We start from the raw sequence: 18777 nt of genomic DNA, 5'->3' as shown, positions 1-18777 counted from the left end.
AACCTGACAACACAACGATACAGTCATCACCCAGATCCCTTCATAGCGTTCCTGTATAATGTCCCAGCATTCCCAGCAGTGTCACCTCTCCAGTCAGCAGCTCAATCATCTTGTTGGTGAGCTCTAGGATCTTCTCTCTATTGATTTCCTCATGTATCAGGAGGTGAGGTGGAGGCCCCATTAATGGGCTCAGGGTTCTTCCCCATCCTTCAGACACAGGGTCCTGACAGCGCTCACTAGAGGTCTTCTTCACTACTGTGTAGTCCTGGTTATGGAGAGACACAGTAATAACTATCACTCCATACATCTCCAGAGTCCCTCACCCCTCCAGTCATGTCCATCTGTTAGTAACATAGATAAGATGATAAATAATGAAAGTGGGGCACACTCTCAAAGTATAGGGATCTTTATTAACACAAATGGTAAAAATGCAGAAATGACAGTAAATCTTAAAAAATAATAAATAAAAATGCAGAAAAAATGTTAAAATACACTAGGTATAGACAATAAAATTGATTAAATTTAGATTATAAATGATCATGAAAAATGGGTAAAAATATATTAAACAATACAAATACTATAGTCAATATGCGCATGGATCCCAATATAAACTTTCAATGCGAATAGTCAGTCACAAAGTATAAGCTCACTGGTTGTTAGGTATAGAGTCCCATATACGGTTAGTATAATGTTATATAATTTTTTAGAAAGGTCCTTACTTGCCAATTGTAGCAATGCTTGAAAGCGTATGCAGCCTGTGGGTTTGCGTTAGATAATATTCAGGCTGTTCATACGCACAGCGGCGTCCCGCTGTATTCAATGTAGCAAAAGCGATCGCTTGTCGATGGTTTGTAGAGGCTTACCCGAGGGTCTTTTGATGTTGGATATTGAGCTCTCGACACGGCGTACCTGTCTCGGTTCCGGTCTCAAGAGCTGGTGTCCAGGTTTGAGTTTTTGGCCGCCAGTGAGATTTGTTTGTTGCACGCGGTGTCGATGTCTTTCATCACCAGCGTGGCAGCGATAATTCACTTCGGCGGCTTTCTTGTTAAATGGCAGTTGTCCAGACTTCCTCGGTTTTGCAGGATCTCTCTACTCCATAGGGGGATTGATACCAGACGCGTTTCAGGGATTTACAAAAATGACCCCTTCCTCAGTGGTTTGACCACTGAGGAAGGGGTCATTTTTGTAAATCCCCGAAACGCGTCTGGTATCAATCCCCCTATGGAGTAGAGAGATCCTGCAAAACCGAGGAAGTCTGGACAACTGCCATTTAACAAGAAAGCCGCCGAAGTGAATTATCGCTGCCACGCTGGTGATGAAAGACATCGACACCGCGTGCAACAAACAAATCTCACTGGCGGCCAAAAACTCAAACCTGGACACCAGCTCTTGAGACCGGAACCGAGACAGGTACGCCGTGTCGAGAGCTCAATATCCAACATCAAAAGACCCTCGGGTAAGCCTCTACAAACCATCGACAAGCGATCGCTTTTGCTACATTGAATACAGCGGGACGCCGCTGTGCGTATGAACAGCCTGAATATTATCTAACGCAAACCCACAGGCTGCATACGCTTTCAAGCATTGCTACAATTGGCAAGTAAGGACCTTTCTAAAAAATTATATAACATTATACTAACCGTATATGGGACTCTATACCTAACAACCAGTGAGCTTATACTTTGTGACTGACTATTCGCATTGAAAGTTTATATTGGGATCCATGCGCATATTGACTATAGTATTTGTATTGTTTAATATATTTTTACCCATTTTTCATGATCATTTATAATCTAAATTTAATCAATTTTATTGTCTATACCTAGTGTATTTTAACATTTTTTCTGCATTTTTATTTATTATTTTTTAAGATTTACTGTCATTTCTGCATTTTTACCATTTGTGTTAATAAAGATCCCTATACTTTGAGAGTGTGCCCCACTTTCATTATTTATTTATGCTATTTATCACTTTCAGACTGGGTGTTGTCTGGTAAGTGGGTGCACCTCTGTGTGGTTTTTCCACCTCATTTTAGTGCGACATTCCTTGTTTGATAGATAAGATGATGTAATGTGACATCATCAGAATCTCTCACCTCTCCAGTAAGCCGGAAGAGGATCTCTAGGGTGAGATTTATTATCCTCTCCACCATCTTGTCCCTGTCCATTCTTGTCGGGTCAATCAGGAGAAGGATCTTATATAGAAGATCTCCACTGAGCGAATCCTATATTGTATTAGCCTGAATGGAGAGAAGATGAAACGATGTAAAATCCTACAAAATCTCATGTAAAATACAATTACTGGAGATAAGAGGAGACATCGGAGGAGATAAAGTTTAGATCTTGTGTTCTCTCTTTTTATATGGATCGAAACATGTGTGAGGTCAAAGCAATTTCATGATAGGTCATAAAATCCAATATATAGAAAATACCAGACATAAGTTGCTCAACAAGTCATAAATCTGGGAATAAAACAAAATATAGAATAAAATGCAGACAGACCTGCAGAGCGAACTAACACCCCGGAATGTAGATCACATTAGCCCTTTTACACTACATGTGTATACTTTATCCTATATTTCTTTATTCCCAGTTCTATGACTTGTTGATCAACTTGGACGTTTTGTATTTTCTATATATATCGGTGTCACGGGTGAAGTTTGCAGATAGCTGGAACTTATGAATAAATGAGCGACTGGCTTGATCCCAAACTAAGGAGCTTATAGGTAAGCCCTATAAAACCCTAAGAGCTCTCCCTGACTGCTATGCACATGCAAGGGTCTCGATGGTAGACGATTGCATGCCCACGTACCTAAGTCTGTATGACACCTAAAAACCCTATAATAGTGAGGGGACACAACCACCGGCTCCTTGCACTTAATACGGACGGAGTCAAGCCAGCAAGGAAACACAATAAAGTAAAGGACTTATCTGAGCAAACAGCAGAAGCAGCCTCCAGCAGTGAACACTTCATCCAGGAAGTAGTATAAACCGCAAAGTGAGGCAGTATGGGAGGGAATATAAAGGAAGATGATTAGTCTAAATAAGTGACACCTGGCAGAAGGAAAGGAGATGAGAAAGTGAAACCAAAACAGAACTGGCGGTGACAATTGGATTTTATAATCTAGATCATTTGTATGTTTTTTTTTAAACTCGCTTTATTGAAGAATAGCAAGCAAGATATGCAACAGTACATTCAAAGGGCAGTACAATGTGCAATGTCTTACAATACTGTAAAGAATGTAATGAAAAAAGTAAATAATCTGCATTATCACAGAAAGCGGTAGTCAAGACCCAGTATCCTTAGTGCATCATGCTAATAAACATCCTTTGTCACATTAGTTTACAGCATGTATTGTGATTTATCTCCATCAATAGATCCTGAAAATGCGCCACAGATTGAGCCCATCAATTAAGCCATAGAGTGTAGATGGGCTGCCGTAGCAGTCAGAGGGGAAGCGCACCATGGTCCCCATATCTTCTGAAACTTCTGGGGACAACCTATGCGGGAGTAAATAATCCTCTCAAAGGGAATAATATTGTTAACCATGGTTTTCCACTGGCCAACCGTAGGAGGTCTGTCCGCCATCCATCTAAGGGCAATAGCTTTCCTGGCCATAAATAGGGCCTCCCTAATGAAGGTGAGTGTATAACGTGAACGTGACATCCTCTACAATACCCAGAAGGCAAGATTTGGGGCAAACCACCAGTGAGTCCGGTATCAGAGAGGAGACCATGTCCACCACCTCTCTCCAAAACGACTGTATGTGGCTACAATCCCACATTAGGTGCCAAAAATCCGCATTCAATTGTGAACACCTATGGCACTCCGTGTGTGGCCTCCTACCCATTTTGAAAAACCTGGTCGGGGTTAAATAAAACCTGTTCAAAATGAAGAGCTGTGTCAATCTGTTATTGAGAGACAGAGATACAGCCACTGGAGCCTCCAGAGCCTCTCCCCATTCCTCATCCGTCAAAGCTGGTATATTCCCTCTCCATTTACGTTCCGCCCCCAGTGGAGAAGCTGAGAGTTTAAGGTTAAGTAAATGTGTATAGATGGCGGATATCATTTCCCGCGGACCTTGTGTCCTGAAGACCCCTATCAGAGGATAAGCTGACACAGGCCTTTTCAGATCCCTTAACTGGGCTTGGAGGGCATGTCTCAATTGCAGGTATCTGAAAAAGTGCGGTCTCAGAACATCCACTTTAGTCTGCAGTTGGGAGAAGGAGAATAGGATACCATTATCATACAGATCCCTCAGATAGCATACACCATATCCCTTCCATACCACCTCCCATTCACTTTGCATTAGATGCGGAAACAATGGGTTGATCCACAATGGAATATCCTCCGGCATTTCCTTGTACTGCTGTAACTTTGCAGCTCCCCACACCTGATGTGCCAATTTATGGATCGGAAGGAGCGAGACCGATATAGATGTTCGGCCCTCGAGGACAGGCCATAGGGTGGGGAGCCGCAAGAACTCCCTCAGATAGTACTCAGAGTTAGGAAGCACATCCCGGGTCACCCATGGCACCAGATACCGCAACTGACCAGCAAGAAAATATAAATGCAAGTCCGGCAGAGCCGCCCCACCCTGATCCCAACTCCTCTGTAGAGATTTAATGGCCAACTTCCTTCTATTCCTACCCCATATAAATGTTGCCATGAGGGAGTGTAACCTGTCAAAGAGTGTACGTGGGACAGGTGCGCAAGCGTGTTCCAATAAGTACAAGGCTTTGGGCTGAAGAACAATTTTGATTAAGTTTACGCGGCCCATGGTGGACAGCAGTAAAGTATTCCAAGATTTAAACTTGTCTACAAAGTATGACACCAGGGGATTTATGTTCAGCAAGTGTGAGGTCTCTGGGACTTTGGTAATGATTACTCCTAAATATTTAAACCTGTCCACCACCAGCAGGTTCCGGTACACTGATGGCCAGTCCGAGGCCCACAAAAGCATAATGGCCGACTTGGTCCAATTTATACATAGCCCGGAGAACGCACCAAACTGTTCGATAATGGTTATCGCCCTAGGTAAAGTGCATTCTACGGAATCCATGTACAAAATGAGGTCATCAGCATAGAGTCCCAACCTATCCTCTCTATTTCCCAACGCAATACCTTTATAAACATCACCCTGACGAATCCTCAAAGCTAGATGTTCAATGGCTACTGCGAACAGCAAGGGAGATAGGGGACACCCCTGTCTGGTACCTCTGTACAGTTTAAATGTAGATGATAAGGAGCCATTAATCATTATGTTCGCAGTCGGGGATCTATACAGGATATTGACCCATTTGATAAACACAGGACCAAAGCCAAAAAACTGCAGGACCTGCACTAAATAAGGCCACTCAACGGAGTCGAACGCTTTGGCGGTATCTAAGGCGGCCAAAGCGCACAATTTCCGGTCCGCACGTCCCAACTGGGCAATAACCTGTGCCTTACGTATATTACTAGAGGTAGATCTGCCAGGTATAAAACCAGACTGGTTGTCATGTATTATAGTTGATATAACCCTATTCAGTCTATTCACCAACAATTTAGTGAGAATTTTGTAGTCTAAGTTTAACAGCGAGATAGGCCGGTACGACCCGCACTCTAAGGGTTCTTTGTCAGGTTTCAACAAAACTACAATGGAAGCCTCATACAGTGACTCCGGAAGGGTACCACTATTCAGAGACGCTTTGTACAGACGCAAGAGCTGCGGTGCTAAAATCTCCACATATTTAGAATACACCTCCAATGGTATCCCATCCGGTCCTGGGGCCTTTCCCATATTTAACCCTGCGATCGCTTCACTCTTCCAGCGTAAACTCCCCATCTAACATTTCCCTATCCGGCTCGGATAGCTGTGGGTAGGTTACTTCCTGCAGATAATTCTCCAATGACTGAAGAGAGTACTGGGCATGGGAACAGTATAGGTCCTGATAAAATTCCCCGAAACGATCCAAAATACCCCCAGGGTCTGATACCACTATCCCTTCCTTGTCCGCGATGCGGAGTATCGGTGGACACATGTTATTCCTCCTTACTACCTGCGCCAATGCCTTACCCACTCTACTACCTTGTTCAAAAGGTCTGTTGTTGCAAGAAAAGCATCTTGCGATCGCTCTTCTCCTGCAGGTGGTTCATGTAACTCCTACCTCTCAGCAACCAGTCCCTCCTATTCTCTTCCGTGGGGTCTGAGACTAGGGCTGAAACGATTATTCGAATACTTCGATTAATTCGAGTCAAAATAATCCTTGATGCAGTTTCCCTGCATCGAGTAATCGTGTACAGGCACATGATCACGGAGCGGGAGTGAAATTAAGAGTCTCACTCACCGCTTCCTCTGTCCGGAGTCAAGAGAGATGGCACCGCCCTGCAGGCGGGACTCTGCATAATGCGCCGTTGCGCACATACATCGTCAGCACGCTGGCTAACGATGTGTTTGTTACGTCACCTAAGGTCCCAGTGCATGCTGGGATGAAGACTGCCTCGGTCCAGAGTCGGACTCCATGTGCCTGCACCCTCCTCACTAGTGCCAGTGCCATTAGGTACCGTAATTTAAGTTAACAGCACCAGAGGCACTCCAGGGGAGGGGGGAATCGGGGGGCACTTACTGTAAATAGATTTATAGAAAAGAGGCAGATGGAGAGTGGTTAATGGTGGCACCACCTTGGCATGTATAAAGTTATTAGTTTAGAGAGGGGTTAATGAAGGCACCTCCAAGGTGCTTTCATTAACCTCTACAAACCAATAACTGTGTATACATGCCCATTGCCAAGGTGCTTCCATTAACTCCTCCAAACCAATGGGCATCAGGGCATGTATAAAGTTATTGGTTTGGAGGGGTTAATGGAAACACCTTGGCAATGGGCACTTGGGCATGTATACAGTAATTGGTTTGGAGGGGTTAATGAAAGCACCTTGGAAGTGCCTTCATTAACCCCTCTCTAAACCAAATACTTTATACATGTCTAATGCCAAGGTGCTTCCATTAACCCCTCCAAACCAATAACTTTATACATGCCCATTGCCAAGGTGTTTCCATTAACCCCTCCAAAGTAAACCAATAACTTTATACAGCCAAGCCATCTTCGTGGCATATATAAAGTTATTGGTTTATTAGACTCTGGAGAGGGTTTAATGGAGGCACATTGGCGCTGGCAAATTGCAATGGCACCTTGTAACGTTATTGGTTTGGATGGAGAGATCTGTGTGAAGTTGAAAGGTGATATTCTGATTGGGGAAGGGGGGTAGTTTGATCCGATGATGTTTCTGAAATTCTTCTTTTACCCCCCGTAAGGTGTGACTGTGTCACTTAAGTTTTACTAATTGTTGCACAAAGCAAGAGGCAAGGCCTAAAGAAGTATTCATTTACTTTCAACTGCGAAATGGAGAAAGAGAGAGAAACTATAAGTGAGGCCGCCGAGACAGGACAGAGAAAACGGCACAGAGTGTCCAAAGTTTGGGATCATTTCAAGCTGAGAAAGAAAGAAAAATCCGTACAGTGTGTCTATTGTAAAAGCGAACTAGCCTACCATAATAGCACAACATCAATGCTTCAACATTTGACCAGAAAACACCCAGTTTACGCATGTACTACTAGTTCACCGAGCGGACCTGACCCAAGGTAAGTAAATCAAACATTTTACATAAATCACACACCACACATGCTTCGTATTGTAATAATAATAGTTTATTTAACATCTTTTTCAGTACATCACAATCACAGCGACGTATGGACAGCTATGTGTGGACAGCTGCATCACGTTCAACTGAAGCAGCTGAGCTTACAGACAGCATCCTGAACATGATTGTCACAGACATGCGCCCGCTATCTATGGTGGAGGATGAAGGTTTTCAGAGGATGATTTCCACTTTCAATCCAAGATACACTCTTCCTTCCAGAACCTACTTCATGAAAATTATGGAGAAAAAGTATGAAGACATCAAAGGCAAGTTGACGAACACTCTTAAGGAGACTGACAGCATTGCACTTACAACTGACATTTGGACGAGCATTGCTACAGAAGCTTATCTGGGGGTGACGTGTCATTTTCTTGGGAAGGATTGGGAAATGGAGTCCTACAGCCTAACTACGATGCCACTTGAAAAAAGGCACACAGCGGCAAATATTGCAGAGTGGCTTGAGGATGTTATTGTCATATTTGGCATTCCAGCAAAGAAAGTCAAAGCTGTTGTCCATGACAATGGTACTAATGTTGTAGCAGCAATGAAGATTTTACAAGAAAAACATGGATGGGCATCGATGCGATGTGCAGGTCACACCCTGAACTTAGTTGTGCAAAGCGCTCTGAAGAGGAACGCTTTCTAAGTGTGTGGCTTGTGTAAGATGCCTTGTTGAGCATTTTAAGATGAGTCAGTTGGCATGTACAAAACTAAAGGAGAAGCAACAGCAGATGGGCACGCCACAACATATGCTGGTGCATGATGTAAGTACACGCTGGAATAGCACTTATCACATGATAGCAAGATTGCTGGAACAAAGATGGCCGGTGACTGCTGCTCTCTCAGACCCAGAAGTGACTCCAAGAGGAAAACACCACTACCTTGATCTGAAGCCTGAACAGTGGAGCCTGATTGAGGAGCTTAGCCAGGCACTTGAGCCATTTGAAGGATCTACGGTATTTCTGAGTGGGCAGAACTATGTTACCCTCTCTGCACTTCCACAGCTAGTGCAGAACTTAAAGAAGTCCATACAGACTTTAGCTTTTGAGACTGCACCATTAATGTCATACCAGGCTCATGCAGTACAACAGATCACAACAAGATGGCAAGAACTGTCTACGTTTCAACCTGACTCGTCTTCAAACACTGCCCTAATTTCCGCTGCTCTGGATACCAGATTTAAGAAACTGAAATTCTTGTCTGCAGATGAGTCATTCAAGGTCCAAAGCACAGTACAGACCATGGCAATTGTTGCCAAAAACAAAATGACACGGTCCAGTGAACATGATGAAGCTTCTTCTAGAAGAGGACAAGAAGATAACCCTGCTGCAGCAAAGCCCAAGGATCATGCGGCGGTATCTTTCCTCCAGAACATACTGGGATCGTCAGTATGAGGTCGACCAACTGAGGTCGAAACGTCGCTGTATACTGGCTGCTTGAGTGAATAAATCACCACTATTTTCATCATTTACCGGCGAGTGCTGCGGATTATTGAATTGTCTGGATGAGTTGGGACCCCCAGTCAGGACCCCTATCTGCGCGCACCATTTGGCTTGTAAGCCATTTCCTGGTCAGTACCCAAATGAGTGGGATGAGTAGTGCTGCCAACCCCTGAATTTCCTCCTCTTCTGCAGGTCAGCGGAAAAGTCCGGGTATAGAGATATATTCGCTGAGCCCAGCGATATGGCCTGTGCGATTCTGGCTTGTGCCAGGATAAGATACCTGTCGCGCCAATTTAGCATGCGGGCAAGCAGAGGTCTCGGTGGGGCACCAGGTTGAAGTGGTCTGGCCGGAACACGGTGCGCTCTTTCAACGGCGTATGCGGAGGAGAAGGCAGCGTTTGGGAACACCTCTTTGAACCACCCCTCCAGGAAGGCCGCTGGATCTGGGCCCTCCGCCCGCTGACATACCAATAATGCGCACGTTATTGCGGCGCGCGCGGTTCTCCAAATAGTCACATTTCTGAAGGTACAGCTCCACGGAGGCCTCCACGGCGGCAATCCTCGCCGGTAAAGGAGTAGTCAGATCCTCCAAGTCAGACACCCTGGTCTCGGTAAGTCTAACCCTTTCCCGCGCTGTTGCACGTCATGCCGTAGTAGGCCCAAGTCCACCCTGACCTCCTCTATCTTCAGGGAGACCTGGCACCCGGTAATGGCCGCCATCAGTTGTTGATGGGAGGTTTGCAGGGTAAGTTCCGGTGCGGGCTCTGTATCAGAAGGGAGCTGCTGAGAGGACTGGCTCCTGGTGATGGCCGCGCGGGACGGTGAAGAGGCCGCAGCGCCATGTTGGGAGTCCTGCCAAGCGAACTCCTTAAGTCGCTCCGCCGCCATCTGTGCTTTACTGGGGCTCATGGTCCAGGTCAGGTCTCTTCAGCGGCTTCAGATGCTCTTAATGAGGGAAAGTAGATTCAGGATTGCTGAGGATTGCTGGTGGGAGACAGAGCTGCTCTTAGATGCGACCGTCCATGACAGCAGTTGACCACGCCCCCCTCATTTGTATGTTTAATTTGTTGGTATATAGAACAAATGAAAAGAAAAAAATAGGGTGTTCATTACGAATGACTAGGATACTACAAAAACAGCCTGACCCGGTCCGGCCCAGGTTCTGATATCAGCACAGCTCCGGATAAGGAGCGATTGGTCCCTCATTTTTATACTATTGCAACCACTGAGGAACAAAACGTACAGTTTGGAAATGCGTCTGGTGTAACTGCGGTATTAATCCATCGAGTGTAATTGCGGCACCAACCTATTGAGAGGAATAAACGTATCCTTTATACCATTCCGGACACTGAAACAGCAGAAGTCGGCGTCCCCGTATCCCTACTACACACACGCAAGTAAGTGTGCCGACACACGAGAGAACTATAGGAACCAGCAGTGCATCGAGATCATAGGTGAGTGGAGGTCATCAATATCTGTAACTGCGGTATTAATCCATCGAGTGTAACTGCGGCACCAACCTATTGAGATAAACTTATCCTTCATACCATTCCGGACACTGAAACAGCAGAAGTCGGCGTTCCCGTATCCCTACTACACACGCGCAAGTAACTGTGCCGGCACACGAGAGAACTATAGGATCCAGCACGCATCGAGATCATAGGTGAGCGGAGGTCATCAATATCAGATCGGGGGGGGGGGGGTCCGACACCCCCAGCCGATCAATTGTATGAAGAGAAGGTACACGCTGTGCGCGGCTGCCGTCTCCCGTCTCTCTTCCAGCTTGCCATAGACAAGACAGCGGCGAGCAGGACAGGAGACGGCGCGCGCCTTCTCCTCATACAGCTGAGCTGTGGGGGTGCCGGATGTCGAATCCCCGCCAATCCGATACTGATGACCTATCTTGAGGATAGGTCATCAATATTAATAGCCCGGAGAACCCCTTTAAAAAGCAGTTTAGGAAATTTGCATAAAAATTATAAGAATTGTTTCTAAATGTCTAAGCCTGTTCTAAAAAACATAAAGTGACACTTACAGAATGAGGAACATAAAGTAGACATGTGGGGGATGTAGAGTAATAACTGGTTTACGAGGTATCACTATCTGCCGGAAAAGCAATTAACATTCTGAAAACTGAATCTTTCCAATTTTTTTCTGAAGGGGTTAATGCAGGGAAATCTAACCGCAGTTTGTCCGTCATTTCACCATCACACATGATAAAGATGGCGGTTTGATACCTACATGGTGTAGAGGTGGGTCTGCACGGCTGATCGGTGGAGAAGACTTCTGGAGGGTCAGGATGCGGACTGTGACACCGGAGGGATTGAATGAAGAAATCCAAGGAATTCCAAAATCTCTGTTTCCCCGGGTCATTCTGTCCTTCTCCAATATGGAGCATTAATACTCCTCCTCATGTGCGCATGCGCTGCACTCTGCTTGGCTCCTCCTCCCCTGTGCTGGAGTGGTGAGAACGAGACCACCTGCTTCCTGTCCCATTTCCCCCTGCGTATCCTCTTAGTGCCGGGGACAGGGTTTCCTTCCTTCCTGTACGCGCATGCGCCACATAAATAAGTGGCGAGTATTATATTATACACGGATATAAAAGGCTTCTCACACACAGCAGCGCCAACCCCAAGATGAAGGCAGCAGCTGAAACGTGCGTCGGGGAGGACACATCCCCTACAGATGTCTGTCATATGGGTTGGTGATTTTACTATTGTTTATTTCAGCCACTTTACTTGTGAATTTCCTTTTGCCGTTCTATGATTTCTGTCTCGTCAGCGCCTCACACTGGAGACCTGCGCACTTCTTCTCCGTTATTAGTAATTCTCTATTTATTTGTATCTTTCTGGAGCCGTTATATCATATTTATCATCTATGGGCAGAATTACCGGCTTCACACCGACCCCCATAACAGGGACATCCACAGCGCCTCCCCCCCCCATAACAATGACATCCACAGCGCCCCCCCTATAACAGTGACATCCACAGCGCCCCCCCCCATAACAATGACATCCACAGCGCCCCCCCCCCCATAACAATGACATCCACAGCGCCCCCCCATAACAATGACATCCACAGCGCCCCCCCCCATAACAATGACATCCACAGCGCCCCCCCCCATAACAATGACATCCACAGCGCCCCCCCCCCATAACAATGACATCCACAGCGCCCCCCCCATAACAATGACATCCACAGCGCCCCCCCCATAACAATGACATCCACAGCGCCCCCCCCCATAACAATGACATCCACAGCGCCCCCCCCCATAACAATGACATCCACAGCGCCCCCCCCCCCATAACAATGACATCCACAGCGCCCCCCCCCCCATAACAATGACATCCACAGCGCCCCCCCCCCCATAACAATGACATCCACAGCGCCCCCCCCCCATAACAATGACATCCACAGCGCCCCCCCCATACAATGACATCCACAGCGCCCCCCCCATAACAATGACATCCACAGCGCCCCCCCCCATAACAATGACATCCACAGCGCCCCCCCCATAACAATGACATCCACAGCGCCCCCCCCATAACAATGACATCCACAGCGCCCCCCCCATAACAATGACATCCACAGCGCCCCCCCCCATAACAATGACATCCACAGCGCCCCCCCCATAACAATGACATCCACAGCGCCCCCCCCATAACAATGACATCCACAGCGCCCCCCCCATAACAATGACATCCACAGCGCCCCCCCCATAACAATGACATCCACAGCGCCCCCCCCCATAACAATGACATCCACAGCGCCCCCCCCCATAACAATGACATCCACAGCACCCCCCCCATAACAATGACATCCACAGCGCCCCCCCCATAACAATGACATCCACAGCGCCCCCCCCATAACAATGACATCCACAGCGCCCCCCCCATAACAATGACATCCACAGCGCCCCCCCCATAACAATGACATCCACAGCGCCCCCCCCCATAACAATGACATCCACAGCGCCCCCCCCATAACAATGACATCCACAGCGCCCCCCCCCATAACAATGACATCCACAGCGCCCCCCCCCATAACAGTGACATCCGCAGCGCCCCCCCATAACAATGACATCCACAGCGCCCCCCCTCATAACAATGACATCCACAGCGCGCCCCCCCCATAACAATGACATCCACAGCGCGCCCCCATAACAGTGACATCCGCAGCGCCCCCCCCCCCCCATAACAGTGACATCCGCAGCGCCCCCCCCCCCCCCATAACAGTGACATCCACAGTGTTAAATGAATTCGGCCACTGATCTCACACTGCCAACACACAGAGGGTGATGCCCCACATCATATACATTCCAGTTCAGCCCGGCACATATTCATTTAACCCTTTAAAAACACCAGTTACTTATTGAGATCAGGGACAGTGTCCGTCTGTCCACTTTCCTGACAGTTCTTGTGCCCAGAACCTGTTGGGCTGAACTCCCCTGTATACGGTGCGGGCATCACCCTCTGTATGTCACCAGTGTGAGATCAGTGCCCGAATTCATTTCAGTTTTTAAATCACACTTTTCTGCCCATTTTGTGCCCGTCTTTTGTATTTTAATGCCGCTTTCACACGATTTCCCCTCGGGACGCTCACTGCAACTTCTGAATAAGAAACCAACTTCAGCCTCGTGTCCTGTATTTATATATCCTTGGGGTGTGATCCTCTTCTTGTAGGGCCACTCATTTTATCCAGTCATGTTTTTAGTGATTGTTAGAAAAGGATGAATTCTTATGTTTTGGGCGTTCCAGTCCCCTGCTCCAGTCCACGTCTCTGAGATCTCCTGGATAGGTCTTCTATATAACGCCCCCTGCTCCAGTCCACGTCTCTGAGATCTCCTGGATATGTCTTCTATATAACGCCCCCTGCTCCAGTCCACATCTCTGAGATCTCCTGGATATGTCTTCTATATAACGCCCCCTGCTCCAGTCCACGTCTCTGAGATCTCCTGGATATGTCTTCTATGTAACGCCCCCTGCTCCAGTCCACGTCTCTGAGATCTCCTGGATATGTCTTCTATATAACGCCCCCTGCTCCAGTCCACGTCTCTGAGATCTCCTGCATATGTCTTCTATATAACGCCCCCTGCTCCAGTCCACGTCTCTGAGATCTCCTGGATATGTCTTCTATATAACGCCCCCTGCTCCAGTCCACGTCTCTGAGATCTCCTGGATATGTCTTCTATATAACGCCCCCTCCTCCAGTCCACGTCTCTGAGATCTCCTGGATATGTCTTCTATATAACGCCCCCTGCTCCAGTCCACGTCTCTGAGATCTCCTGGATATGTCTTCTATATAACGCCCCCTGCTCCAGTCCACGTCTCTGAGATCTCCTGGATATGTCTTCTATATAACGCCTCCTCCTCCAGTCCACGTCTCTGAGATCTCCTGGATATGTCTTCTATATAACGCCTCCTCCTCCAGTCCACGTCTCTGAGATCTCCTGGATATGTCTTCTATATAACGCCCCTGCTCCAGTCCACGTCTCTGAGATCTCCTGGATATGTCTTCTATATAACGCCCCCTCCTCCAGTCCACGTCTCTGAGATCTCCTGGATTTGTCTTCTATATAACGCCGCCTCCTCCAGTCCACGTCTCTGAGATCTCCTGGATATGTCTTCTATATAACAGCCCCTGCTCCAGTCCACGTCTCTGAGATCTCCGGGATATGTCTTCTATATAACGTCCCCTGCTCCAGTCCATGTCTCTGAGATCTCCTGGATATGTCTTCTATATAACACCCCCCTGCTCCAGTCCACGTCTCTGAGATCTCCTGGATATGTCTTCTATATAATGCCCCCTGCTCCAGTCCACGTCTCTGATCTCCTGGATATGTCTTCTATATAACACCCCCCTGCTCCAGTCCACGTCTCTGATCTCCTGGATATGTCTTCTATATAACACCCCCCTGCTCCAGTCCACGTCTCTGAGATCTCCTGGATATGTCTTCTATATAACGCCCCCTGCTCCAGTCCACGTCTCTGAGATCTCCTGGATATGTCTTCTATATAACGCCCCCTCCTCCAGTCCACGTCTCTGACATCTCCTGGATATGTCTTCTATATAACGCCCCCTGCTCCAGTCCACATCTCTTACATCTCCTGGATATGTCTTCTATATAACGCCCCCTCCTCCAGTCCACGTCTCTGAGATCTCCTGGATATGTCTTCTATATAACGCCCCCTCCTCCAGTCCACGTCTCTGAGATCTCCTGGATATGTCTTCTATATAACACACCCTCCTCCAGTCCACATCTCTGAGATCTCCTGGATATGTCTTCTATATAACGCAACCTCATCCAGTCCACGTCTCTGAGATCTCCTGGTTATGTCTTCTATATAACGCCCCCTCCTCCAGTCCACGTCTCTGACATCTCCTGGATATGTCTTCTATATAACGCCCCCTGCTCCAGTCCACGTCTCTGACATCTCCTGGATATGTCTTCTATATAACGCCCCCTGCTCCAGTCCACGTCTCTGAGATCTCCTGGATATGTCTTCTATATAACACCCCCTGCTCCTGGCTTTTGTTGCACCTGAGGAAGGCCGCCCTTGAAATGCATTGTATACTAGAACCAACCTCTTGTGATTTGTATGTTATGTTATTATCTTTAGGCTGGTGTCCTGCCCCAGAAGCTGCGTCTTTACCTCCTGCTTCATGTTCTCTGGAGTTTGTAGATTAGGCTGAGTTCACACTTCAGTTATTTGATCAGTTATTTCCATCAGTTATTGTGAGCCAAAACCTGGTGCGGGAGAAAACCACAGAACAAGTGCAGATCTTCCCATTACACCTGATCTCTGAGTCGCTTCACTGCTGGTCTGGGCTCAATAACTGAAGGAAATAACTGCAGTGTGAACTGGGCCTTAAGGGCGGATGGAGCTGTGTATCTCTGTGGCTGTGGAGCCTTATATGTGTGGATGTGACGAGTGTTCCACTTACCTGGGGGCAGGCGTGTCCTCCTCTGACAACCCTTCACTATGGAGCCTCCTGGGCTGTAATTTCTACCACCAGTAGTCGGGCTCCAGGAGAAGGTACAGGCCCTGTGATGATGTCATGACCATGTGATCAGGTGTGGGAGGAGTCAGGCTGTGCTGCAGGAGAAGGTACAGGACCTGTGATGATGTCATGACCATGTGATCAGGTGTAGGAGGAGTCAGGCTGTGCTGCAAGAGAAGGTACAGGACCTGTGATGATGTCATGACCATGTGATCAAGTGTGGGAGGAGTCAGGCTGTGCAGCAGGAGAAGGTACAGGACCTGTGATGATATCATAACCATGTGATCAGGTGGGGGAGGAGTCATGGAGATCACATGACCAGGGTTATCTGCTCTGTGTGTGAGACTCTGCTGTGCTGTGTGGAATCCCAGTCTGTATGTAGCAGAGCTGTAAGCCTGTAATGTCTGTATAGATGAGCTGTATCTGTGTAATGTCTGTGTAGTTGAGCTGTATGTGCATACAACCAAGCTGTTTATGTGTAATATGCCTGTAAAGAGTTCTATCAGTGTGTGCAGCAGAGCTGTGTATGTGTGATGTTCGGTTACTACAGCTGAGTCTTTGTCATGTCCATGTAGCAGAGCTGTGTATGTGTAATGTTCAGTTACTACAGCAGAGTCTCTGTCATGTCCATGTAGCAGAGCTGTGTATGTGTAATGTTCAGTTACTACAGCTGAGTCTTTGTCATGTCCATGTAGCAGAGCTGTGTATGTTTAATGTTCAGTTACTACAGTGGAGTCTCTGTCATGTCCATGTAGCAGTGCTGTGTATGTTTAATGTTCAGTTACTACAGTGGAGTCTCTGTCATGTCCATGTAGCAGAGCTGTGTATGTGTAATGTTCAGTCACTACAGCTGAGTCTTTGTCATGTCCATGTAGCAGAGCTGTGTATGTGTAATGTTCAGTTACTACAGCTGGGTCTCTGTCATGTCCATGTAGCAGAGCTGTGTATGTGTAATGTTCAGTTACTACAGCTGAGTCTTTGTCATGTCCATGTAGCAGAGCTGTGTATGTGTAATGTTCAGTTTCTACAGCTGAGTCTTTGTCATGTCCATGTAGCAGAGCTGTGTATGTGTAATGTTCAGTTACTACAGCTGAGTCTCTGTCATGTCCATGTAGCAGAGCTGTGTATGTGTAATGTTCAGTTACTACAGCGGAGTCTCTGTCATGTCCATGTAGCAGAGCTGTGTATGTGTAATGTTCTGTTACTACAGCGGAGTCTCTGTCATGTCCATGTAGCAGAGCTGTGTATGTGTAATGTTCAGTTACTACAGTGGAGTCTTTGTCATGTCCATGTAGCAGAGCTGTGTATGTGTAATGTTCAGTTACTACAGCTGAGTCTCTGTCATGTCCATGTAGCAGAGCTGTGTATGTGTAATGTTCAGTTACTACAGCTGGGTCTCTGTCATGTCCATGTAGCAGAGCTGTGTATGTGTAATGTTCAGTTACTACAGCTGAGTCTCTGTCATGTCCATGTAGCAGAGCTGTGTATGTGTAATGTTCAGTTACTACAGCTGAGTCTTTGTCATGTCCATGTAGCAGAGCTGTGTATGTGTAATGTTCAGTTACTACAGCGGAGTCTCTGTCATGTCCATGTAGCAGAGCTATGTATGTGTAATGTTCAGTTACTACAGCTGAGTCTCTGTCATGTCCATGTAGCAGAGCTGTGTATGTGTAATGTTCAGTTACTACAGCTGAGTCTTTGTCATGTCCATGTAGCAGAGCTGTGTATCTGTAATGTTCAGTGACTACAGCGGAGTCTTTGTCATGTCCATGTAGCAGAGCTGTGTATGTGTAATGTTCATTTACTACAGCTGAGTCTCTGTCATGTCCATGCAGCAGAGCTGTGTATGTGTAATGTTCAGTTACTACAGCTGAGTCTCTGTCATGTCCATGTAGCAGTGTTGTGTATGTGTAATGTTCAGTTACTACAGCGGAGTCTCTGTCATGTCCATGTAGCAGAGCTGTGTATGTGTGATGTTCAGTTACTACAGCTGAGTCTCTGTCATGTCCATGTAGCAGAGCCGTGTATGTGTAATGTTCAGTTACTACAGCGGAGTCTCTGTCATGTCCATGTAGCAGAGCTGTGTATGTGTAATGTTCAGTTACTACAGCGGAGTCTCTGTCATGTCCATGTAGCAGAGCCGGCGATGTAATCTGCTGGTATCGGGGCTCTGTGTGCGCTCAGGAGATGTTTAGGGGTAACTCTGTCCCTTTTCTCCATATCAGTTATTAGAAATGATGTCAGCGATACCTTATGTCGGGGCAGATGTAGGATTTCCGCTGTGGGGGAAAAGGAGGAATAACCTTCTCTCCTGTTGTTCCTAGTGTTAGCACATAAATGGCCGCGCTGTGTCTTATCGCTGGGGATTGTCTCTGTAGTTGATCTGAGCTTGTCTGCTGCTCCAATGGGGGAACATGGGCCCCGTTCTCCTGACTGGCAGGGGCCCCCAGCGGATGGACCCCACAATCAGTGGACAGGAGATAAGTTCCCTTGTCTCAGTCTTGTATCATTGGCTGAATTTCAAAGATGAGATTTTAGTCTTTGGAGATTAGAAAAAACGCATCGGGCGACGCTGGAGAACCGCGGAAATGTCGGACAGATTGTGATCGGAGGCAGGACCGGCTCGGGGGGTAAAGCGGTGACCAGTGTGATG

General features: G+C 47.0%; 1 long non-coding RNA gene across 1 annotated transcript; it reads right to left on the bottom strand.

Annotated features, from left to right (window-relative positions):
• Window positions 1-205: 205 nt before the first annotated feature.
• LOC122923340 lies at window positions 206-16192 on the bottom strand. Its single transcript, XR_006387273.1, has 3 exons — window positions 16068-16192; window positions 2096-2239; window positions 206-265 (listed from the first exon to the last, which is right to left on the bottom strand). It is a non-coding gene; the product is annotated as an uncharacterized LOC122923340 (long non-coding RNA).
• Window positions 16193-18777: the final 2585 nt, after the last annotated feature.

The sequence above is a fragment of the Bufo gargarizans genome, unplaced genomic scaffold (genome assembly GCF_014858855.1).
Source record: "Bufo gargarizans isolate SCDJY-AF-19 unplaced genomic scaffold, ASM1485885v1 original_scaffold_1487_pilon, whole genome shotgun sequence".
Classification (NCBI taxonomy): domain Eukaryota; kingdom Metazoa; phylum Chordata; class Amphibia; order Anura; family Bufonidae; genus Bufo; species Bufo gargarizans.
This window is presented reverse-complemented; position numbering and strand designations above follow the sequence as displayed.